This window comes from Drosophila montana, unplaced genomic scaffold (assembly GCF_035044405.1).
Source record: "Drosophila montana isolate Dmon_TW-CO22-7 unplaced genomic scaffold, ASM3504440v1 contig_2257_1, whole genome shotgun sequence".
Lineage (NCBI taxonomy): Eukaryota > Metazoa > Arthropoda > Insecta > Diptera > Drosophilidae > Drosophila > Drosophila montana.
In genome coordinates this window covers 43,333-49,790 of record NW_026997145.1, presented here as the reverse complement: position 1 = coordinate 49,790, position 6,458 = coordinate 43,333, and positions in this window count along the sequence as shown.

Genomic DNA, 6,458 nt, shown 5'->3' with positions numbered 1-6,458 from the left:
TAACGTGGTGGCGGCACGATTGTCGAAAATCGTTCAGCAACGATACTACTTGATGATGAATTTCCTTAATTTTGAAAAATCGTCAACGCTTTGAAATGAGCGCATTAGAGCTGCTCATTATCTATGTCGAGTTATTATAAATATCGAATTTACGATTTGGCGCAAAAATATAAAAAGGACTTTTAAATTTGAAATGTTATCTTTTCAATGATTAAATACATACTACAATTTTATTGCAACTTTTACTATCTTAATATACATGTAACCCATCAAATGGAGTTATATAATACATTTCAAAAATATAAATACGAATAAAAATGAATATGTTAATTATACTTCAGCTATACAATATTAACAGAAACTATGAAATTTAGTTCTGCTCGAAAACTATTAAAAGCAAGAACAGGCGTTTTTGCTTTGTATTTAAATAATCAATTTTCAGTTGAAAATTATTTTTTTCCTGCACCAAAATAAACCTGATATCTTAATTTATATTTTACTTATAGCCTAATTCCACTGTCCACATATCTTAGATTTTTTTTTGCGTATGTTACAATTTTGTCTGATGTTAAAAATGTGGCTAGTACGTTTACCCATAGGAAAACACATTTTACAAAAATGTGGCATATTCAAAAAATGTGTGTATTCGCCCCAAACAATTAGTTTTTTTGGGATGATTTATCGGATTTCGTATCGATGTTATGAAAATTATGAAAGTATCATTACCATAAACAGGTGATTTCGCTACATAGGCAAGCGGTAACTTTAAATAATAATTTTAAATTTTATTAATCCCACAGTTTTAACATTTAAAGATCCCGCAAGGATCCCATTAAATGGAGAAATTACTTTGAGGTCATATTACATGACTTTTAGAAGGAAAACTTTGCGGCGCTCAGGTGTTTATTTAAAGAAGCGGTACTTTTTCCACTCACAGGTTACCGACAACGGACACTTGCTAATGGAACTACAAAATGTGAGGTTTGAAAATGCAACATTTTTTGAGCACTAGGCTAATAGACATTTAAATATGAGTTAAAGCACTAACCAAATGACATATAGACTGGACAAACCCTACATTTGGTGGTGACAAGCGTTTTATTTGCGGCTGGTCCAGAGTCGCCTTCGTTTTTGTTCGGGTTCGAGACATGCCCGCATGCTCTCACAGCAAGAAAGTAAGAATACATATAACATGTGACGTAGAACGGCATCGCTGTCTTTTTACTCGCTCACTCTACAGGAAGCTGCTTTAGCTTACTCTCAGTGCTCTTTCAATTTGTCTATGTACCGCTTAAATTATTGTGTGTGTATGTGTCCGCACAAGCAAAATGCCCACAAATTAAATTTTTCTCAAAAGTCGGTGGCATTTCTTTCCTTTTGAGGGGACGAGTAACATGAAATAATGAAAAGATTTGCCACGTCGATGCGAAATTCTTTCATTTTAGCTCGTTCTTGTTGGAAAGGGTTCCTAAGCGTTGGCATGTGTGCATTTAAAAGTTTTTGGACTTGCTATTCACGCATACTTGCATATTTTGTATATGAATAGAAGCATTTATGCGCTTGTGTACCTGTAGGTCCCTGCCTACAAACACACACACAGACACAAATGTGTGTGAATGGGCAGATCATGGGCGCAAAATTTCAAAAAATCGTGTGCCAATAATGATATTTTTAAATTTTAGGAAAAATCGGAATTGGCAACACTGGACGCGTGCGCTGTTTCAACCGTGTGCATTATTTTGTTGAATTTTAATTTGTCCGAATAGGTAATAGGACTCTCCTTCGTTTTTATGCTATGGGTAACATTAATTATTTTGAATTAATGTTAATAGAGACTTATGAGTACTTACCGGTGATGCTTGCCGTTAGCGGAGGGATCTGCAAAGAAGGCTGGAAAAAATGATGACGAAATACGCATTTTATATGGACACATGCGTGCATACAAATCCAATTTACAAAACATTATATAAGTGTATGCATGCAAAGTATACATAATCTGTGTAAAGAACGCTCATTGTGCATGCATTAATATAAAACTATTGAGATTGCGAATATTGAGATTGTCCTTAAACTTTTAAAATTGTTTTGAGGTTTAGGAGACTATAAGTATCTCGATCGGATATATAGAATTATAAATCAATATTTTTATACCCTGAACCCATTGAAAATGGGTAAAAGGGGTATAATGTATTTGTGCAAATATATGTAACAGGCAGAAGGAAGCATCTCCGACCCCATAAAGTATATATATTCCCTGATCAGCATCAACAGCCGAGTGGATCTAGCCATGTCCGGCTGTCTGTCCGTATGTATGAACGCAAGGATCTCAGAACCTATAAGAGCTAGAGACTTGAAATTAGCTGTAGGTTCTCCTAGTAACCGCGCAGATCGAGTTTGTTTCTGATATTCGATAAATTGCCCCGTTTCCGTTTTTTAGCAATTTTGGTAAATAATAAGAGCTACAGTCACCAAACATGACATGTGGCTTCTAGAATAGTATATATATCAAGTATCTTTCATTTTATACCTATCGCCACCTTCTCGCTACCACCGCAAAGCTAAAAATCAAGTTAATTATCCAACTTGTATTGTGCGCACGTTAGCAGCAGCTAGCGTAAATTCCAAGAATTTCTATATACATGTACACACACATATTCATGCGCGTCTTCTTTGAATTCTATCAACAGCATTGCAATTGCGATTGTATTGTTTTCTGTGCTGCTATTTTAGTTGGTTTTTTTTTCATTAAAACTCAATTACTGCTGTGGCTCTTGAGTAAAGGCGGCGGCAAGTGGTGCGGTTAGTTGCGAGTTCGACGAACCCTGCCAAGGGAACAATTTTTTTTTATTTTAATTTTTTTTATTACTATTGAAGCAAACGAGCGCGTAGCGCGAGCTGCATTTGGTGTTGGAAGAAGAGGGTTCAGTGTATCCCCTAGTCGGGAGCTTCCGACTAGAACCTCTTACTTGTTTTGTATGCAGCCCCTAATAACGATATGGATTCATACAATAGACAAATTTTTTTTTTTACATTTTGTCTGGTCTGGACTGTATTTGCCATAACTTTCTTTATTCTCGACCGATTCCAAAAAGCTTTAAGTCAACGGAAAGCCAACATACATTTGTATATATGTATAAATATATCAACAATTAGATCATTTACACGCTATAAAAATAAAATAAAAATTAGCGAAAACTATGTCATTTTTTTACAGAACTTAGTTGTGGCTATATCTATTGGCTTTCCATTGAATAAATCGGTTGCTGAATATAGTAACCAACCCCCATAGCCAAAAAAATTTTATTATAATAATTAATTATAATTAATCTATTTCGATATTAGGGGCCCCAAATTTATCCAAAACAGTGGTTTAATTAAAGACGGTAACAAAACATAATTCCTTTGCATAGTGTAATTAAGTGGGCTTTGAGTTTCTTTTGCATTTTTGGAGCAGACCAAGACGTTAATTTTTTGAAGTACATAAACACATACAGGGACAGACATCAATTTGATTTCATTTCGAGAAAATCCAGTTAAAATAGAAACGAACTTAAACATTCAACTTAATTTGTGCGTTTCTTTACATTTTGTATTTGTCCACCAATCACATAAAGGAAGCGTATTGACCAGGAACGACTAGCGCACCATGCAGAAGTTCGCAAGGGACAATTGGTTGGCGAGGGCAGCGCATAATAATATTGAAGCAAAACATCAGAAGCAGTGTGATTGTAAGTCGAAATCTTTAGAATAAACCAGTAATAGTGCCCTACTAGGGTCTAGTCGAGAGTGTCCTACTAGGGTCTAGTCGAGAGTGCCCTACTAGAGGATACCCTTACCCTTCTACTAACACCAATTCTATTTGTATATATGCGTATGCGTGTTGCGTGTGTGTACAAAAACTCTTGTGCTTTGCGCTTGCTTCTTTATTAACTTCTGCGTTTCTTAACCGATATTGATGAAATATAAGTAGATCTTATTGATCGATAGAAAATTCGTAGATTCTCAAAAAGACAACAGCATTAAATGACTTAGTGGTCTAAATCGGTGTGCAGTTTCAATTGTTGTATAGCTATGTGCGGAGGCGCGCACGGTGTCACATTACGATTGCTTACGTCGAGGAGCGTTGCTCGCAACATTGTCGCTGACTCAACTTCTGGTGCTGTTGTGTAATATCCGCAGACGGTGTCGAAATTGCACTTTTACCGGCTATGCATTGTAGTAACGCTTGAAGTGAGAGAAAACAATTTTTGTTTATCTCTATATATAAAACTGTTTGTCCTGACTGACTGATTGGTGATCAACGTACAGCCTATACCCTAAAACATAGGAAGCTAAAAATTCCACCCGCATGTGTGGAAAAATCGCGAAAAACGTTTGTATGAAACTTTTTTGTTTACCATCCGATCAGCCTCAAATTCATTTTCAAAGATCTTTGTTGAAATTCATTTGAGGGGCGTTTCACACTTTTCGTAAAATGCATTCCTCCTTGGTGTAATGGGGGTCAAAGATTTGGTGGGTGACATTTCACGCCCGAATTCATTTCCAAGCATCTATATGAAAAATCATTTGAGACGTGTCACACATATTTCACAAAATTAAAGCCTCCTCGGTGAAGTTTTAAGTTTTGTTCGATTTGCTTCAAACTTATTTTTAAGCTCTACATAAGAACTTATGAATATGTGTTTCAGCGATTTGGGAAATTCCACCCGCAACATTGGTTGATTAGCGAAAAACGGTTGTATGAACGTGTTTTGCTTATATAAGTTATCACCAGCTAGTCCGATTGGGCGACCGGATGCCGTCGCAACAATGTTGCGACACTTGCAAAAGACGCTGACAGTGCAGTGCCGGCCGGTCAACGGCCAGCGCCTAGAAATATGATCCCGCACATGCGCGCGCTGAGTGGCTGCTAAAGAACGGCACGAGGCGCAGAGTCAGCGATCTGCCCATGCCGCTGCCGGAGCGTCGCGGCTTCATTATAACTTAAGATATCTTTGTAAAATCAGTTTTCTCTTACCCACGAAACAATCCAGACGGATTGTCTAATAAATAATATTAACTAAACAGTTTAATTATAATTAGCGCCCAATAGTTTGGGAAACTCCACAATTAAAAGTGATCGGTTGAGCTAGCGCCGCGAGTATCATAAATTGTGAAAAAAAACAACAACTTAATAAATGATCGCTCCCGCGACAAATTTTTTTTTGCTAACGCTGTGTGACAAACCACACAAAAAAAAATTCCCAACAAATAAAGTGTTGAGTGTGTGACAACAACAACAAAATTATATTAAAAAAAAACACCCCAACACATAGTGTTGAGCGAGTCGAACAAAAAGAAAAACAACAACAACAAAATATATTAACACCCCAACACATAGTGTTGAGCGAGTTGAAAGAAGAGCAACAACAACAACGACAACTGCAACGACGTATCTTAATCCTTGCCAATCGTACCGCATCCGCACCGGCTCACCATTAGAAATATGAAATTCATGTAAGTGAAGTATTTGTATGGTCATCTTTCATTTTTTGTAAAGAAAAAAAATAATTTCTTTGCTTTGCCGATCAGAGTAATTTGTAAAAAATAATAAAAATATAAAGAAAATATTTTTGTGTTTGGTGTAAAAAATAGAGCAAAAAAAAAGCCAGTGTTTCGTACAAATGTACAGATCCCCGACCGAAAACAATAGTAGTGACGAGGATATAATACCCAGTGCTAGGCAGGCCAAGATGAACACCCAAGAAATTGTGAATCTAATAGATGCGGCGGTAAACGCCGCCCTTACACACCAAGCGACACTTTTTAAAGCTGCATTAGCAGCCATCACACAAGAGACAACCACTGTTAAGGAAGAATTGAAAACAATTACAGACCATATTCACTCTGTAGGAGCCAATATTCCCCAAGTAGAAGTTTACCAAAGGGTACAAGTTATCGAGGGAATAAGGTGTGAAGAACCACTAGATATAGTAAAATATATTCCAGAATTCGATGGAAAACAAGAAGACTATGTGTCTTGGCGACAGGCAGCGATCGATGCCTATGAAATTTTTAAACCATTCAATGGCAGCTCAAAACATTACCAGGCAGTTTCAATTATACGCAACAAAGTAAGAGGTTCTGCAAACGCAACGTTAGCCTCTTATAACACTGTCCTGAACTTCGACGCGATTATCGCCCGGTTAGATTTCACATACTCTGACAAGACACCAGTGTGTGTCATTCAACAAGAGCTGAGTACATTGAGGCAGGGCGAGATGCCCTTACTCAAATATTACGATGAAATCGAAAAGAAGCTTACGCTTCTTACAAATAAGACCCTCATGTCATACGACACAGCGGCAGCAGCCGTCTTAAATGAAAAATATAGGAGTGAAGCTTTGCAGACATTCGTCTCCGGACTCAAGAAATCACTTAGGGTAGCGGTTTTCCCAGCCCAGCCAAAAAATTTGCCA